This window comes from Pantherophis guttatus, chromosome 2 (assembly GCF_059756535.1).
Source record: "Pantherophis guttatus breed Tessera chromosome 2, ASM5975653v1, whole genome shotgun sequence".
NCBI classification, from domain to species: domain Eukaryota; kingdom Metazoa; phylum Chordata; class Lepidosauria; order Squamata; family Colubridae; genus Pantherophis; species Pantherophis guttatus.
In genome coordinates this window covers 45,064,861-45,084,315 of record NC_142064.1, presented here as the reverse complement: position 1 = coordinate 45,084,315, position 19,455 = coordinate 45,064,861, and the positions used below count along the sequence as shown (strand labels likewise).

Here is a 19,455-nt window from a genome sequence, read left to right as displayed (position 1 = left end):
TGAATTGTTATATTCCTTCATTACCCATACAATGTTTTTGTTTCTTTTTTGAGCCTCTCCATGCATATGCATGCATGTCCTGTTTTCCAAATGTAAAGAGAAAGGGATCCTGTATCATCAGTTTTAGGGATGAACCTTGGAATAAATAAACCTGTTCTGCCCAGTGATTAAAAAAAAGAATTCTCTAAAATTGTATTTCTCAATATCAGCAATTTTATGATCAGTGGTGGGTTCCTCCCGGTTCGGTCCGGTTCGGGCGAGCCGGTAGCGGTGACAATATGACATCACCGAACCGGTTCTCTCCCCCTCCCTCCCACCCCCCCACCCACCCACATTATTCTTACCTTTTATTTGGTCCCATCCCCAATCTATTGCTGCCTCCTGAGTCCCAGCTGATGACTACAGGGAAAAAAACTGTTTAAACTCTTGCCGTGGGGCTTCAAAGGGCCGTCCTACAGCTGATCAGTGTTAAAAGCAAACAAATGAGTTGGGTCGTAAGTGCGAGGACTGGTCGTAAGTGCGAGGACCTTCCAGAAATGACTGACCAGCTAGCCACGCCTACCTAGTCACATGACCTCCAAGCTACACCCACAAAATAAGCCACGCCCACAGAACCGGTAGTAAAAAAATTTAGAACCCACCCCTGTTTATGATGTATTGAAAATCTATTCCCAGAATTCCCAAGGTAGCACGGGGAAGTCTGGGAGCTGAAGTTCTATACAACTTCAAGTTGCTGAGGTTATAAAGCACTGCTCTGGACACTTCTGATCAAGTCCCTTTTTAGAAGTAAGTACTTTTGTTTTGTAAGACAGTGTTCTACCTTATTAGGCTGTATAATGGCAACCAAATATAGCCAGAAAAATTACTCTTCTGACACAACTGCAAAACTATTCGGAAACGATAATCCATATTGTGAAGTTGTTGGTTGTCCATATGCTTTATGAAAATGGAATATGAAATGAAGTTCCTGCTTAAGGAAATATTCTGTAATCAAGAATATATGTACAGCAATTACATTTGATCCAAGAGGGAAATGTTTCTAAAAGAATTCTTAGCCATGTGCATCACATTTATTACAAAGTCTCATGCAGGACAATTATGACATTTTAAGGGAAATATTTAAGGTAAACACTGACCCCAGGATTTAACTCAGTTTATAATTTTGTGTTTAATTCAGAGACCATCTAATTTGGTTTGTGGCCAAATCCAAAATAAAAGTTAGATATCAAAAGTTTCAAAATTTCCTTTGTCAACACAGCAGTTGTTGAATTTTAAGCAGACTTTGACATTTTATCAGAACAGAAGAGTTTTCCAAGGAAACGTATCTTGCCAACTTTCTGAAGAATTTTGATCTTATTCTTCTCTGTACACTGAAAAGGATGCTTATATGGAGGAAATGAACCTTCAAAAATGCATTTGGAATAGAAAGCAGCTAATGAAAGCAATCAGCTACCTCTAAGTCTATTCCTTCTAGTAAGCAAATAACTTTTCTATGTAACCAGCTCTCATTTGTTTAGGACACAATTGTCTCTTTCTCTTGTTACCTTTTGTACATTAAAAACAAAAATCAGAACAGCAAAATCAGAACCAAAGCATCCCATTGCTTCTGCTGACATACTTGATGGCCACAGAGAGAAAATCTGGTTCTGTCAATGCTAGAATTGTTCTATGGATGTGGCACTTTACTAATGGCTCTTTTATTTATCCATGTAAGCAGAGAAAGCACAGAAGCTTAGCATGAATTCAGAGAGATCTACTTTCAGTTTGGAATAGGGCAACTTTGTAGAAACAAGTAATTAAAGTGTACAATGTCTGTAATCAATTGCACATAGGTTATCTTTGATTGTTCTTGCAAAGGACAAGTTTCAGGCATACCTTTTGAGTCAGGAGGGAACAAGAAGAGAAGTACCATTATTTTCCTTCAGAAACAACTTTGCTGTGAAAACAAGGGTATTCTTACTGAAAATATCTCCATTTAATTAAAAGGATTCAGACTTTAGATTCTATGATACGCTATCAAATGTGGCCTTGAAAATGCAAAGAATGACTTAGTTGAAAGGGTAACTTATCTTTCCATAGAAATTCCACACCCTTCATCCTGGCTGCATGTTTGCTTATGTGCTGGTATACCTTTTGTCTTGAAGATTGACCTGCCTTTATCTGAATGACTCAAATCCCATGACTAGTAAGAGAGTAAAATAGTTACATGCATTAGGATATTTCTTGTGTGTTGAAACAGTACTTCCCAATTTAGCCACAGCTTTTTAAACTGACTAAATGTGGTATGCCAAAATGGCCAATTAATATAATTTTATTTTATTCATTCGAGTTAGGCACTGCCCAACTCCAAATGACTAGATGATTCACAATATAATAATAATAATAATAATAATAATAATAATAATAATAATAATAATAATGATGATGATGATGATGATAATGATGATGATGATGATGATAATGATAATGAAGAAGAAAAACATTGAAGGAAAGTGTGATAACAACTTGACATGGTCATGGCTTAAGAGAGGAACCATTAAGAAAGGAACAGAAGGTTTAATACTTGCTGCTCAAGAACAAGCACTATAAATTAATACCATGAAAGCGAAGATACAAAAATCCACTGACAATCCAAACTGCTGACTTTGCAACGACAACGTTGAAACTGTTTCACACTTAATATGTGAGTGCAGCAAAATCACGCAAACTGATTACAAAGCTAGACATGATTGAGTTGCTAAATTAGTCCACTGGTCATTATGTAAAAAATATGACATACCTGTATCCGAAAAGTCATGGGAGCACAAAATGGAATAACACCAGTGGAACTGCAAAAAACTGTGCTACTCGGAACATCATATATTTTAAGAAGATACTTGGTTGATACCTAGGACGCTGGCAGCAACCCGAATCAACCATTATGAAAATAATACAATAAAATGAATTTCTAAATCTGGGGCAAATCTAAATATAAAACAAGTTGGTTGGACAACCACTTGCTTTATATCTGCTTGATAGGACTGATCCTTCCAATAAAGGGTCATATTTTCTTTCAGACTCAGTGATTAATATCTTTTATTTCAAGATCCTCTAGTGTTTCTACTTTAAAGTTAATTTTATTGTGCACAAATTTGCTGCTTAAGAAAAACAACCAGGTAAGTTGAGAATCAATATAAAATGGATGCTGCAAATTAAACCTGGTTTTGCTTGGCAATTCAATCACACAGGTAAACCATTAACAGGAAGAAAACCTCCTCTTGGAATTTTACTTAGTCTTGCATGCACCCTTCCTCTGCATTTCAACATTATTTTTGATAGATGGATACTTCTATTGCTCATAATTGCTACTCAATGGCAGCTGGGAAATTAAGGTATAATTTATTTAAATTTAAATTGATTTATATGGCCACCCATCTCACTAATGCGTAATTGGGTGGCTGATAAAAAAATAAAAATGTAATATAAATACAATAGATTTCAAAATCAACTGAAGCACAAAGTAGCTATTGAATACCTGGTATACAAAATGTATAAATAAAATTACTCTGCCAATTCCCATGCTGGAAAAAACAGCCAAGATTTCAAGGATTTTTGAAAGGTGAGAGAATCAGTGGCAACCTAACCTCAGACAGTATGGTGTCCCAGAGGGCAGGTACAGCTACAGAAAAGGCACACTTCCTGTATCTTCCTAAATGACAATCTCTAATGGTACCCAGAGCATATTTATACTGCTGACCTAATGGGATGGGTAGAAACAATGGAGTAAGATTGTTCTCAAGTACTCCGACCCTATGCCAGTAGAGTTTTATAGATAATAATCAGTGATCTGATTTGCACCTGGAAGCAAATTGGAAGCCTGTGAAGCTTCTGGAAGAAAAGTGTAAAATGACATACCCATAATTGTCTGCACAGCTGCATTCTAGATCAATTGAAACTAGATGAGTGATGGCTAACCTGTTCCGGACTGAGTGCCCAAAGTGTCCAAATGCAATGTGTGTGCCCCCCGCATGCCCCCCCGCATGCACATGCGGCCCCATGTGTGCATCCTGACCCCCACACATGTGCACCCTGCATGCCCCCTGCCCCCCACGCATGTGCACGTGCCTCCCTGGACACCCCCACCTCCCATGCATGCATGGCAGAGATCCGAAGGCCAGTTGGCTAGCAGGAAGCATGCATGCATGCGCGGCGGAGCTGAACTGGGGCCATGGCTTGCGTGCTCACAGAGAGGCTGCTCTGTGCCATCTCTGGCACATGTTCCATAGGTTTGCCATCATGGAGCTATATGTTCTTTTAAGGGCAGTCCCATTAGAGCTCATTGCGATAATCTATTTGGGAGGTAACCAAAGTTGGGGAGAAAATTGAGACACCTTGGGCAGACCTCTTGAAGACATAACATGTTTCTTTTCACCTTTAACCAATGTATCACTTACCTATATAATATACCAAAGAAATGAGAAATTAAATATGAGAAAATAAAACCATATAGTCCCCTTTTCACTTTAGCAGGTATCTAAACAGACGTTTAGTTGAAAAAAGGAAATTGTGATAGAAGAAAGAGGAGTTCCCCTCAAACTGCCTTTCTTTTATGAATCTATATCTTTTAGAGCTTGTGGGTTCTATCATCTCCACAACACCCAAGACACAAGAAAATCTAGTTTTGAATGGGTAACTAGACTTTTAAATATATTTTTTAAAAAGATGAATTTGGCACACTTGAGTCTTATGATGTACACCAATATCTTCCAAACTATTCATTATTTTTAGACCACTATATCATCATTTTGGTTTCCCCACATGAAATCTTGAAAATTTGGCAGAAACATGCCAACATCTCATGAGAATTCAAGTGTGCACAAAGAGGTGTTGTGTGATATTTTGATATTTTTGGTCATTTAAATATATTTACTTTTTTCTAATTTATATTATTTACCTGAATATTTCTCAGAATCTTGTAATTTTGTAATCTGAATCTTCTAAATACCTTCATCCTAACTTCTGTTAAATGTCTACATTAGACTTTAGGATATCTTATTACTTTTGTTTTTTCATATGGGAAATATAAAGTGTTGACAGTCTTTCAAAACCAATTCTCTGTGTAACGTTTTCCCATATGTCAAGCCTTCTGACTACACTTCTGAAGTAACTTGAAGGGGCTTGTTTGGATGAAACATGGTCTGGTATTTTGTTTGAAGGGATAGAAAACATATTTTCTGACAGTTTTCTAGTCTGTACCAAAAAATAATAATAATCTGCAGCCCCACAGCCACTTGCTGGAGATGCACCTCAGTGAAATGTCAGACCTGTCAATCAAAATGATTTATTACATTCTCAATTCCAAAGTCATTTGCTGGAACAGAAGCTGAAGTATCTAGAAGCCATTAAGAGTCTTTTAGCCTAAAATAGGATATATGCAAAGAAGCTAAGCAAGATAAATTATATATTCTGAGCAGCAATAATAACATGGTGTGGGCCCTATTGTGATACTGTGAGCTTTGCAAATCTTTTGAGATAAGGCTATAAATAAACATTATTGTTGAGCTCAACTAATGAATATTTTAATGCCAGCACATAGGATGGTTATCTATATTGCATTCACATCTATACAATCACATGTTAAATAATATTTAAGCATACAGAGCTTCTGAGATACATCTGACAGTAAAAATGCAAATGAGTAAAAGTACTTGAGCCCAGATCATGTTTTTGGTACTGAATTGGTATAATATAGTGACAGTTAAGTGTTTTTATATCACCTACATGAGGAATTAAACCCCTGTTTAACTAACTTCAAATGCACTGAATGAACCATAACAGTATTTAACATTGGCACAGCATATTATTAGTATTTACCAGAAGAAAGGTTAGAGGGACAAGGTGCAAATAAAATAATCAGCCTAAAAGGCTGTTAGAAAAGAAGTTAGAAGAAGGAAGGAATGGAAGGGAGACAATATGGTTGCTGCAATATGTTCTGCTAGCATGGAAGCTAAGTAATTTTGCCATGCAGGGTTTTAGTTCAATAAGTATGAAGGGCACCAGGTCATGAAACTCAACTTCAAGAATAATATTGCAGCAGTTCTCTAACTTCAAAATGTCCCAAAGTCTGTCCTCTTGAATTCTATATTCTTTAATCATCTTGTAAGTGAAAACCTGGGCATCTCTTCACAAATCTTTTCAAGAACTAGCATAAGTCTGATCAGTCACAGAAATGTATTTTATTTGAATGTTTAAGAAGATCTTTATAACAAAATTCATGTCCTATTTTCAACTGATGATACCTGGCTGATAGCTCCGCAGATATATACTTCAGTAATCAGATACCTTCATATTTGTAGAGAGTAACAGAGGTGATTTTGACAGAAATTGGCAATAACTGTTTTCTAAGCAAAGGGTCTGAAACATTATTTAAATGCCGGATTCACCAGAGTATGAGAAGGAATGGAAGTGAGGCACTATCACACCTGCAAAATTCTGTTATCACAAGCTCAATAGAACATGGGTTTGATCTTCCTGTGGGGATCATTTTCTAGTCTGGTCTATCTGAGGTAGATAAAGCATATGCCTTTATACCTACACAACAAATTGATCTGTTAGGCAGCAATGTTGGCAATGTTGTTACTTCACTGAAGAGCCCCCCCCCCCCCCAGAACTCAACCACAACTAAGCTCCGGCCATCAACAAGAAGGGCTCCCCAGACTGAGTTGGAAGATTGAATGGCAGCAAAATTTAACTGGAAATGGAAGGAGCTGTAAGTTTAATGCTGAAGTCATATGACACAACAATGCTCATTTTTTTGTATTCTGCATAGATTCTAAAAGCCTTTAGATAATGCAGTTAAATAAGGAAGAAAAGTAGAGCCTGCTATTAACTGACTGACCTTCACTTAATACCTAACATCTGAAAAAACACACTTTTTGAATTCCCAGATGTGCATTAGCAGTCAATACTTGGGGGGTGGGGTGGGGTGGGAAAGACATTAGTGCTTTTTTTAATAAAAAAAAAATACAGGTGGTAGACTAAGATCTCAGGCTAAGCTTGGAGCTTTCTGCATATGCCTCATTGATAAATGTGTGAATTGGATTTGGACAGCATAGAAGTACAACACTAGATTAAAATATTCTCATGTAGCTGTGCAGCTAATATATTAAGGTTCCTTATTTTTTCAAGGCATATATACCTTCCAAAAGAAACGTTATTTGTTCTCACATTACATCCTTCCTTTTGTTCAGGAGTTCAAGACATAATATTGTCATCTTCCATGTTTTTCCACAACAACAACAACCTGTGTGATAGGTTGGGGTGAGAAAGATGAGTAGCCCAAAGTCACTTCATGAACTTCTGAGGTTTGGGGGTTGATAGCTATATAGTGAAGAAAAAAAATCAACTAACATCCATATACATAAAACCTTAAATATAAAGAATACTAAATATAAATATATTTAGTTTATCTTTAAATCTAAGCTAATAATGTACTGTGCTATTTGTTCATTTTTAGAATGTAAGGAGTTCTCACAGTGTTGAAGTTCAATTTTTTTTACTACCGGTTCTGTGGGCGTGGCTTGGTGAGCGTGGTGTGGCTTGGTGGGCATGGCAGGGGAACGATACTGCAAAATCTCCATTCCCATCCCACTCCAGGGGAAGGATATTGCAAAATCTCCATTCTCACCCCACTCTGGGGCCAGCCAGAGGTGGAATTTGCTGGTTCTCCGAACTATTCAAAATTTCCACTACCAGTTCTCCAGAACCTGCTGAATTTCACCCCTGAGTTCTCAAAAATAGGTAATAAATTCATATTTGGGATCTATATCTTAAAATCAGGAGAGGGGGTTCTTTCTTTGTCCCTTTTGCTATAGCCCAGGCTCAGTAGTGCCAGTTATACATAGGATGATAAAGTTATAGCATAATACATGCTTTAGGAATATAATTCAGCATCAAATAGCGGGCCCTAAATATAATATTTCTTCCAAAGTTATATTAACATGCTGTCAAATCAATGCAAAGCTATAGCAGAGCAAGAATAAATTATGTTAGTTAAAAAACCCCACATTTCTTATATTGTCAAAATAAAAAAAATATAATGTCAATTTCTTTTATAGGCATTAATATCCAATGGACATATTTTATAACGAACTGATTTCATGTTTAAATCATAGAAGGTGTATTTTTTATATATATATTTTATATTCATTTTCCAAACTAAATATTCCACTTTCTCCTTCCATAGATCAAAGGTATTCAATTCTAGCACAGCATCTTTTAAAGAAGTCAAATTGGAGGTGCCATGGAACTGCCAAAGCATTTAGGACACCGTGTTTCATTTTTACTGTACATATTTCAGTTGTTATATATTGCCTAATGTATATTAAAGGTAAGTCAAACCCAAGCGTTTCTCAGCTTCAGCAACTTGAAAATATGTGAATTTCAACTTGCAGAATTCCCCAGCCATAATCTTCAGACTTTAAAGTATTCAGTGTTTTAAAGTATTAATCCCTTATTTAGCCCAAGCATTTCAACAGAACTTCTTTTCTGCTGCATTTCAACTTGAATTATTCCATAACATCAACTTCTCAAATGATTTGGGATCAAAATATAACCACTTACCCACTAATAATCAAACATCTTTATCCCCTTTCAAAGCAGAAAATAAAGATCTGGTACACTCAGACCTAAAACTTGGCCATATTTGTTCTCTAAATGGGCCCAAATGGAAAGTAATTGCAAAAAGTCTCATTCCAAAATGTATACATTTTAAAATAAATGATATGATATAGTTGAAAATCTGATATGTTAAAGAAACCATAGAATGCCTTCTTCATAAAGTAATCACAATCTGGCCAAAAATAGCTGAGGCACTTTAAACTAAAATGATTTAACCTGACAAATCATTTACTTAACTATCTGTGTGAAATATTTCATAGGAATTAATAGCAATAGCAATAGCATTTAGGCTTATATACCACTTCACAGTGCTTTATAGCCCCCTCTAAGCGGTTTACAGAGTCAGCATATTGCCCCCAACAATCCGAGTCCTCTGAAGGATGGAAGGCTGAATCAATGTTGAATTGGTGAGACTCGAACTGCCGAACTGTTAGTGAGTAAATGAATTCGCAAACATAGAATCTGCAAATAATGAGAATCAATTGTATCTTAATTGTGATGCCCAGTGAGCTTCTGTGGCTAAGGGTGTACTTGAACCTGGATCTAATACAGAACACAGAATCACCTCATAGAATTGAGGCAGTAATGCATACAATGGCAATGTGATGCTAAAACCACAGTAACCAATTCCCACCTACCAAATTTCAATCAGAATGTGCCTATATAATACATATTTTCCTCATGGTTTATTTTTTTCCTGAAGAATATTATATCTGAGTATATTTGCCTTTTCATGTATAGAAGTACTCTTATGATGATTGGGTGTTCAACTTTTTATCACAATATTTTTGTGCAGTGTTTTATTCATTGTGCAAAATGACTTTATTGTGCAAAATGTATTTATTATTCACTGTGATAGCTAGTAACACTTTGCATAAGAAGAATCTTATATAGCTTCCAATATGTTTTTTTAATGTTTTATTCAATAGGATGTATTTCCATAATATTTTAAAAAAGGGAAAATAGATTCAAGGAACAAAATGCAGCAGCAAAATGATACAGTTATAGAATTAATTTTAGAACTTTTATTTAAGTTAAAAGGAATAGAAAAGCAAAAAGATTCTATCAATGAAATAGTTTGAATAGATAATTCATACTCAGAACTGACAAATTCTTACTACTTTCATTCTATAGGCTTTTGAAAGATTACAGAAATATTGTATGGAAGTCATGAAAAAAATGATTCTGGAGAACCAGTTTTATTCAGCCAAGAATCTCTGGAGATTCAAAACACTAATGGAAGAACTTTTGGAAATAATTGCACTATAATAATGAAAAGTGGATGACGTGAATGGATATATAAATGATACGTGAAACTGTTTTAAATGGAAAGTTAATAAAAGAATAAAGATGAATAGTTCAAAGGAATGACAGAATTGAGATTCAGTAAAAATTTAGTAGGAAACTTGAATCTGTTCAAAAGCTTGAACTCTACTACCCATTACAGCTCCATAATAACATTTCTTCTGAGTCTGAATTCACTAACACATTTGAAAAGGTGTTAAACGATGAAGATAACTATCATAATGCAAACATATTGGCAGTGTTCACAGAATGCAGTTGAAAAATAATAAATAAATGCAATCTCTGCTTTGGCACGACATACTAAACTTAGCTTTAACACTTAATTAGCAGTGTATGTGATGGGTTTAATGTGTTATGAGAACTCAAGCCATTTATTTCAATATTCAATGTATTGACCAAATCCAGTATATAGATTAATTCAGTAAATAGGTTAAGTGAACATGGATGAAGTTGTTTAGATCAAAAACAAAAATTCTATAAAAATACAGTTATAAATTTGTACTTTCATTGATACTGAAGTTTTTTCCAAGTGAGGTTCATAAAGACACCTTATTATGTATAAAAACTTGTGACTCTGGATACGAGTACATATCTTTAAATACACCCCATCTTTTAGTTAACTGAATAAACTCTGCAGCAAAAATTGGTGCAGAAGAGTTTCATATTTAACTATTTTTGGTGTATTATAATATCCTCAGGTAAGAATGGAAAGCATTTCTGTTTAATTGCCTAGCCCATGATGGCGAACCTGTGGCACACCTGCCACAGGGTAGCCATATCAGTGGGCACGCCAGCTCAAGCAGCTGATTTTCAGGTCTTCTGGGCCCACCAGAAGTAGGGAAACAGGCTGTTTCCTACCTCCGGAGGGGCTGCGGAAGTGGGGAAGGCTGGTTTTTCTTTCTTACCTGTCTCCAGATCCTCTCTATGTATCTGGGGAGGGTGAAAACAGCCTTCCCCAGCCCCTCAGAGACCCCCTAGAGGCCTGAAATGGCCCATTTCCCAACTCCTGGTTGGACAGGAACTGACTTTTTTGCTGTCCCCAGCCTCTAGAGACTGCTAGAGAGGTTCTGGAGGCTGGGAACAGCAAAAAAGTCAGTTGCTGTCCAACCAGGAGTTGGGAAATAGGCCGTTTCAGGCCTCCAGAGGGCCTCCGAGGGGCTGGGGAAGACTGTTTTCACCCTCCCCAGATGCATAGAGAGGGGATCTGGAGCCAGGTGAGAAAGAAAAACGGGCCTACAGGGCCATCGCGTGCCAGGAGTGGGGGGGGGGAGGTGGGGTTGCGCACGCATGTGCAGGGCAGAGCGCATAGAATTATGGGTGTGGGCATGCACACGCGCAAACCTCCCCGCCCCCCCCCAGCACGTGATGGCAAAAAGGTTAGCCATCACTAGCCTAGCCTCTTAGCCACAACCCTCGAAACAGCACATCATACACTGCTTTGAAAGATCCATTTAAGGTCCTCAAAAGTTTCTTGGTGGAATTTTGCAACTGATTGCAAGCAGAAGGATGATGTAGAAAACCTCCCATTATACTTTCAGAATTCAATCATGAACCAATCGTAGTCTTCACTTTGAAATGCTTAACGTACAGTACAAATTTGCTACGTCAATGTGGAGGCTGATTTCCACTTATGCTGCTGCTGTTGAGGCTAATTCCAGTCTCAGATCCAAGGAGCTGCCAAGAGACCTGGTAGGTCTTGGGAAAGTGCTTGATTTCAATAGGACTGGAAGATAATGTCCAGGAACTAGAAAGAAAAGGAAGCCAGTAAAGGATCCAAGTCCTTAGCAATCACTTTTGTGCATGACCAATAAATGATCAGTGAAATGTGTTAGATTGTATTCATGACAAAACCTTGTTAGATAAGAAGGAAATATTACTTTAATCATACAGCTAAGCTAAGGAAAATCTCTAAGTTGGGGACAGAGGAACATGATGTCTTGAGGACCCAGTAAGATATAGCATTGCTGGGGCACAATGCAATGTGAGAAAAACTCTGTACATGGCATAATCTTATATAACATCCATTTCTGTTGGGGTGATCTCTAAAAAATTATGCAGTGGTCAATACATCAGTCCTACTTTGAAAAAAATGTGCTACCGGATCTAGAGATTGTTCTCAACCTACAACTGTAATTGAGCCTGGTATTAACAGTTGTAAATTGTGATGGTCAAAAAGCAGACCATCATGTGACCAGACTTGAATTTTATGACCTTTATTGCAAACGCAGTAATCATAAAGCAAATGCTGCAGTCACTAAATGAACACCATGGTTGTTAAGCAAACCCATTGTTCACTATGGGACTTTTTTTCTGGAAACCAGAAGTAACACTGGTTTCCAGAAAAAAATGTCATAAATCAAAACACATGACAACAAGGTAACTCAAATGATCATAAATGCAAATCAATTGCTGAGCATCCAAAAATCCGTTCATCTGGCTGCAGGGATGGATGGCATCTTAACTTCAGAACTAGCTCATAGTACTTTTGGGGTGCTGTCGTAACTTCAAATAGTCACTATGCAACCATTTGTAAATGGAGCACTACTTGTATGAGATGTATCCATGCTGTATTATACTGTAAGATAGCATGTATTTTAGAGGGTTATTAACCTATATTTTATGGGACCTGTGCAAGATGCACAGGTCCCATAAAATATTTTATTAAGATGTGATACCATTAAACCAAATCCATTCAGCTAAAACTGACAGAAGAGTGTAGGTCTGCAGCTTGAATGGTTTATTCATAGTTTAATTTGAGAACAGAATACTGGTAACTACTTTGGAAATAATATGAAAACAGAATGCTTTATTGCCCTCTAAAATAAATGCTACCTTATAATACAACATGAACAATTGCAAAGAGATCATAATCAATTGAAGCAGATTTAGAGTGCAGTAGCTGTTCAAACATCACCATCTTTTGGTCTCATCCATGCACAGATATGAATATTGTGCCAAGCGAGACATATCTATTTAGTAGGAGATTATAATTTCCCCTTAATTGTACATTATCATTTGCATGCAGTGGTACTATCCCTTGAAGCTTCTGAAATGTCAGCTAAGTGCCTGAGAACATTTAGAAATGATAAACTGATCCTAATTGGTGCCATCTAATGTACCTTTTGCTTCACAAAGAATGTTTTGGTTAAAATATTCTGAAAGCTGCTTACTTATTTTTAAAATAGTCACGGGATTACAATTCATGTACAGAGAGAGTGATTGGCAAATCTCAGTTGCCAGAAGAATCAAGGCTCTATAAAATGCATGAAGTAAGGCATAAAGAAGTCCATTCCTTAAGAACTAAGAACTATATTCAGTGTAGAACTATAGCTACAGCCTTGTGAGGATGTGATCGATCTACCTACCTACCTACCTACCTACCTACCTACCTACCTACCTACCTACCTACCTATCTATCTATCTATCTATCTATCTATCTATCTATCTATCTATCTATCTATCTATCTATCATCTATCATCTATCATCTATCTATCCATCCCTCCCTCCATCCCACTCCCTCTCCCTCTCTTTCTTCCCCCTCTCTCTCATCCTTGCCACTTAACCCAGCAAGATCTGAAACTTAGATAATGAGGCCTTTAGGTGAAAAGGATAGAGGTTGCAGGGCTGACTTTGTGAGTCCTACTCTACACAATTCAGATGGTTTGGTAGAGTATCCTTCAAATTCGTTCTGTTTTGTTGATTTATTTAGGTTCCTTCCATTTTCTGTTTTTTTCCTTCCATTTTGCCTTTTGCTGCTAATTTTGTTTTGTTGGGTTTTTTTTAGAAGCATCTCAGTGATTGCAAAAGGCAATAAAAAAAATGTCCATGATAGGAGCCCTGAAGCATAAGACTGAAGCACATGCTTTGAATTTCAGGGAAAAAAGGAAAGCGTAACCAATGGTTCTGAAATACATCAAACATCTGAAATGAAGTATTGGCTCCTAGTGTGAAGTGTAGGATACTAAGTTCCCCCTTTTTAAAGATATGGTTGCTAAAAGCTAATAGAAATAGCAAATGGTATAGTTACCATGTGACAACATGTGTCTTGAATGATAACTAAAAGGCTTGTTTTAGCATGTGTGGGTGAAAGAAATGTATTTATCTGAATTACCACTGTGGCATGAAGGGCTTTGTAATGTCCTATTTTCTTTCTCTGTTTAGGGTTTGGGGAACAGAAAGACCTAATATGTCATAAACAGGATTATTATTTTTTTTAAGAAATAGTCAAACTCATAAAAATGTCACAGTAAAGAACATGTGCCATAAATTTCCTGCTATATTTCTCTATGACTCCTTTTGCCATTAAATTAAAGGGTAGCTGATGAAGGTTTATATTTATTATTCTGATCTATGAATAAAAAAGGTTATTTACATAGTCATAATGTAAATAACCAATAATGTTTAAATACTTTTTATTTAAGAAGTAAAAACATTCTTCAAATAAATTGTGAAAAGCTTGTTTTACATGGGCTGGTTCTTAGTTCCTTCTTTATTTGTAATCCATTAAGCAATATAAGAAATGTTTGCTTAACTAAAGTCACTTAAGATAATAATATCTTTAGACTGATATATTTGTTGGTGGTGCTATGCCATTTTTCTACTCAACAAATATCCCAGAACAGCTACCAAATTCATTAAAGGGTATCATATAAAAGTGGATAGAGGACATATAAGTCAAAACACATCAAGACCAACTTCTGCCACAAATAGCCTCCCACTGGCCAGTCCGCTCCCACAGAGAGGGTCTCCTCAGGGTGCCATCAGCCAAGTTATGTCAGCTGGTGACACCCAAGGGAGGGCCTTCTCTGTGGGAGCCCCTGCCCTGTGGAATGAACTGCCCCCGGAAATGCGTAAGATCTCCGACCTCCATGTATTTCGCTGTGCCCTCAAGACCCTGCTGTTCCGCCAGGCCAGGCTATCAATGTAATGATTTTAAATTGGGTGTTTTACATTTTTTGGGGTTTTAAATCTGAACCGAAATTATTTAATAATTTTAATTATTTTTAATTGATGTCTGTCTTTGTGCTTTTAATAGGCTGTACACCGCCCTGAGTCCTTCAGGAGAAGGGCGGTATAGAAATTTATTTATTTATTTATTTATTTATTTATTTATTTATTTATTTATTTATTTATTTATTTATTTATTTAATAGCCAAGTTTTGTTCAAGTCAAGTACAACCTCTGAAGACTTCATCATTTTTGCCATTGTCTATCCACTGCAGGATAAAGGCCTTTTCCGCCTGTTTCCAACCAATACAGTCCTGAGCTTTCTTTTGCCAATTGGACCTGCAATAGTTGCTGATGTCATCAATCCATCTTATTTTAGGTCTCTTTTGTGGATGCTTTTGAACAAGTGGGTTCCATTCTATGACTGCCTTGGTCCACCTGCCATCAGTTCTCCTTGCTATGTGACCAGCCCATTTCCCTTTCAATTCTTTTATTCTCTTGATGTTATCGTATATTTTGTTGTTCTCTAATCCATGTGCAGGGCTTTCTATCTTGTCTTTTAATCATAAGCATTATCTTTCCAAGGCTCTTTGTGCCACTCTTGGCTTTTGTATTGATTGTGAGGTTAGCGTGTCCATGTTTCACTGGGATATGTTAGAGCAGATAGCACACACTGATTGAAAACTTTTCGCTTCAAGCATAGGGGTAGGTTATTCTTGAAAATTATGCTTAGCTTGCCAAATGCCTGCCAACCACATTTAACATGCCACTCAATTTCCTTTATTGTATCATCTTCCATTGAGATCTGTTGGCCAAGATATATGTAGTGGTCTACTATGTCTAGTTCTTCTCCATATATACTTTTTTTCTTTCTTTGATGATTTTATTAAACAGAACCTGGGTCTTTTTCAGTTTTATTTTTAAGCCAAATGGTTCTCCGGGCTTTGTGCAGCTCTTGAATGTGTCTTTGTAGCTTTTCTGGGTTTTGTGAGAAGAGAACAACATCATCTGCAAATCTTAAGTGATTTAAATAGGTGCCATTGATTTTTATTACATCTTTTGCCCAGTCTAGTTTGTGAAATACTTCTTCAAGGCAGGCTGAGAAAAGGATAGATGATATTGTATCACCTTGACTTACACAGAGCCATCTCGGCAGTTTCTTAGCTACAATATAGAACAATGGCATTTGAGTTCCTACTCTATCTTACAGTCCTAAATTTCCCAGATAATGCACTGAAAAAATATTAACCACAGTTGATCTTTCTTACTAGATTTTTCATGGAAACACCCTAACACAGCCATTTTTTTTAATAGAAGAAAAAGTCAACAAAGTTAACAAGCCAACTGAAGCTAGTAAGAAAATGGTAAGTTAAAATCATCCAAGATAGCATACTTGAAAGCTTGATTAAATAAAATAATGTTTGCCAGATAGCACAAAGAAGTATCCCATTCAAAGCATATTCATCCTCACCCCTCTCCTATCCTATGTTACCGGTGCTAAACATGGACACTTACAATCAAAAGTTAGTCTCCACGGAAATAAGATGTTTGAAAAAAGCTGCTAGAGTGATCAAAAGAGATAAAATCAGAAATGAGACCGTAAGAAAAGAATTGACATAGAACCAATTCTAAACTACATACAAAAACAGTACATAAAGGGATTTATTCACCTGGAGAGAATGTCTTGGGATTCCATATCATACAAGGTATATACAAAAGGAGAAGAAGGTCAAAGAACATGAGGCAAACTTAGAAGAAGATGGAGAGACAATATCAAAGACACATTACAACAGCATGGATTAAAAATGGTTGAGGCTGCCAGAAGTCCAAGAACCAGAATTTTGTTCAACACTTGAGTGGCAAAAGATGAAGTAAAGAAGAAGATCCTTGTCAGATGCCAGAAATATATGAGGTCAGATATATTTCCCTAGGAACAACATCTGTACACTAAGTGGCAAGGTCCCCTTAATGAATGTATACCAAAGAATCATGTTCAATTTGTACCTTTTAAATGACTTTATGTAATATGCACTTCTGGACTATTACATGGATTGAAATGCAAACATTCTTTGCTTTCTGGATTTCTCTTAATTTGTGATAGAGTTTGCAGGACAAATAATCTAACAACTGAAATGCTACAAAATGAGATAATTTAAGTCAAACTATGAAAAACAATGTGTGGGTAAAATAGAGGTCAAAAATGAAAAATTTAAAGGAAAATGTATACAAAAGTACACTTTTCAGAATAAAATGTATACAACATTAATAAAAGAATATTTAAAAAGGTATACTTTTTGAGGTCTGCCTTAGAAATATATTCAGAAACTTTTGCTGTTCCAGAATGCCATGGCCATACTATTTACTATTTTCCTATTTCTAGGGAACTAGGACTTGCTGAATTCCTTTTCTTCATATACTCTTTTCAATTATTGTAGCCAGTATCTTAAAGGGAACCCTTTCCAAAGTTTGTGCTTGCTTAGCTATTTACAGGATTACACATCTGTCATTAGCTATGACATCATGATCCAATATCCAATATCATATCAAAGGTATGTTTGAGGGCATCCCAAACCAGGGCAAGGGAGTTCATACAGAAAGTCATCACAACTGGCAGAATTGTGCTTCTTATGCAGTACACTCTTTTTGTTCATTGTGTTTGAGTGATATACAGAAGATGTACATAACAGATCAGATCAGTTTCCTGGAGGAATATTTAAGCCATCTGGATTCATTTTCTGAACCAACAGGATCAACCAATACTTGGAATTTAGTTCTATTATGTCTTGCAGCTGGTGAGAAGGAAGGAAGGCACACACAGGTGTTCATAGGGAGCTAAATTTAACTTCCTTCCACTCTCTGCATGTTCTCTTTTTTATGTATACAGCAGTTTAGCTGACCGTTTCGACTTGAAGATGTTAAATCTGCACATAAATAACAGTTGGAAGAATGATAAACAAAAGATTCCGATTATGGCTCTGTTTTTAATCACAAATATGATTGTTTGGAAGATGTTCTTCGATGACCTAATTTAAATCTGAACTGCACATGAGTCTTCAGATGAGAATAAATCTTGCCAGATCTCATAGTATTTTGGAATGTTTGACAACAAAATATTCCCTAACCGACCAATATAAGGGAGTTCAACTTTGGGGCAGCTCTAACAGTGAAAACAACTGTTGGTTGTATCAGAATTATAAAGTTGGAAGAGTCCATCTAGTCCATCAAATCCAATTACTTGCTCAAGAATTCAAATTAAAGTATAATGGCTCTTTATTGTTGCCCAAAAGTATTATGTGAAAGGGAGTTTATTTGCAATCAGGATCTACCTTCTTGTAATTTGAATTCATAATTCTGTGTCCTGTATTCTGGAACAAGAGAGTTGTCAGACCTGGAAGCCATCTTTTCACCTTTGAGCCTTCAGGCCTGCCATAAATTCTACTGTGGGAAACTGGAGAGGGAGGATTGTATGGAGTGACGATGATATGTAGTCAAAATAACATTCTTTTGTCTTAATTGTATTTAGAACATATCTGAAGAAACCTTTTCATTTTTCATGCTATTCTTCATTTATGTCATCTTTAGCTTTCTACAGCTCAGAGCTCTGTACACACCTGTCCTTGGTGACAAATCCAACCACATATCCACCTCCTTGTTTGTCCTTTCTTATTCTCAAATCCTCATTAGGTTTCTCATGAATTGGCTTCTTCTGCATTCTTCTCTTTTATCCCTCATTGGAATTCTTAATCAAAATGTTTAGGTATTTCCTTTTTTTTTTTTATAAAGTCCCACTTATCTGAATCACTTTTTTCTCTTTTCCCCATTTGCTCCTCCTACCATGAAATCCTCTTTATTACTGTCCTGACTTTATTAACACCAATTTTTTGAAGTTTAAAATATGCATTTGACTGCACTCAATTTTGGTCTCCTTAAAATCAAGAATTAGATGTCCTTAACTTTCTAATGAACTTTGGATTTTGCAGAAAAACAGTTATCCAAAGATTTGGATCAGACTCTTGTACAGAAAGGTTGACAAGACTTGACTTACTCAGCTAAATTATTGAAGAATTTATGTGAATATTATATTCAGATGAGACGTTGAGCTTAGCTGACCTCTGTTGGTTGGTTATGGCACATAAATGCTCCAGAGGGTTGTCTTTCCATGTTCTTGACCTTTTCTGTTCCTGACTAGTGAGTACAAAGGCATGTTATACATTTAGAACAGATATGGAGGAATTCTGTACAAGGCATTCGTTGTTGTTTCAAGGCTTTCAAATTTAATCTGTTTTTCTTTTTAATCAAGAATTGAGTGTCAATAAAATGTTACAATTTGATTGGGTGTGGTCAGTGGTTTGTTTAGTTCCTTCAATATTTTACAATCTCAACAATCTCAAGGTTAATATTGTTGACTAATCTTCAGAAGTACATTTCTCCTTAACAAAAGATCTTGGATTCATTGACATACTTCCTTTTGTGTCCTTTGGTCCTAGACAGCAATTCTTTTATGCATTTATTAAAAGATATTTGCCCTCTTCTTCCTTGAACAT

The 19,455-nt window shown here is 36.3% G+C and overlaps 1 long non-coding RNA gene across 4 annotated transcripts; it reads left to right on the top strand.

The window, feature by feature from the left end:
* The first annotated feature begins 662 nt into the window (after positions 1-662).
* LOC117679119 (uncharacterized) lies at positions 663-10,026 on the top strand. Of its 4 annotated transcripts, none has more exons than XR_004595288.3 (4): positions 663-786; positions 3,228-3,371; positions 8,225-8,368; positions 9,793-10,026. It is a non-coding gene; the product is annotated as an uncharacterized LOC117679119 (long non-coding RNA). The 4 variants fall into 4 exon arrangements; XR_004595289.3 differs by lacking the exon at positions 3,228-3,371 and adding an exon at positions 2,080-2,185; XR_004595287.3 differs by lacking the exon at positions 3,228-3,371.
* The last annotated feature ends 9,429 nt before the right edge of the window (positions 10,027-19,455 follow it).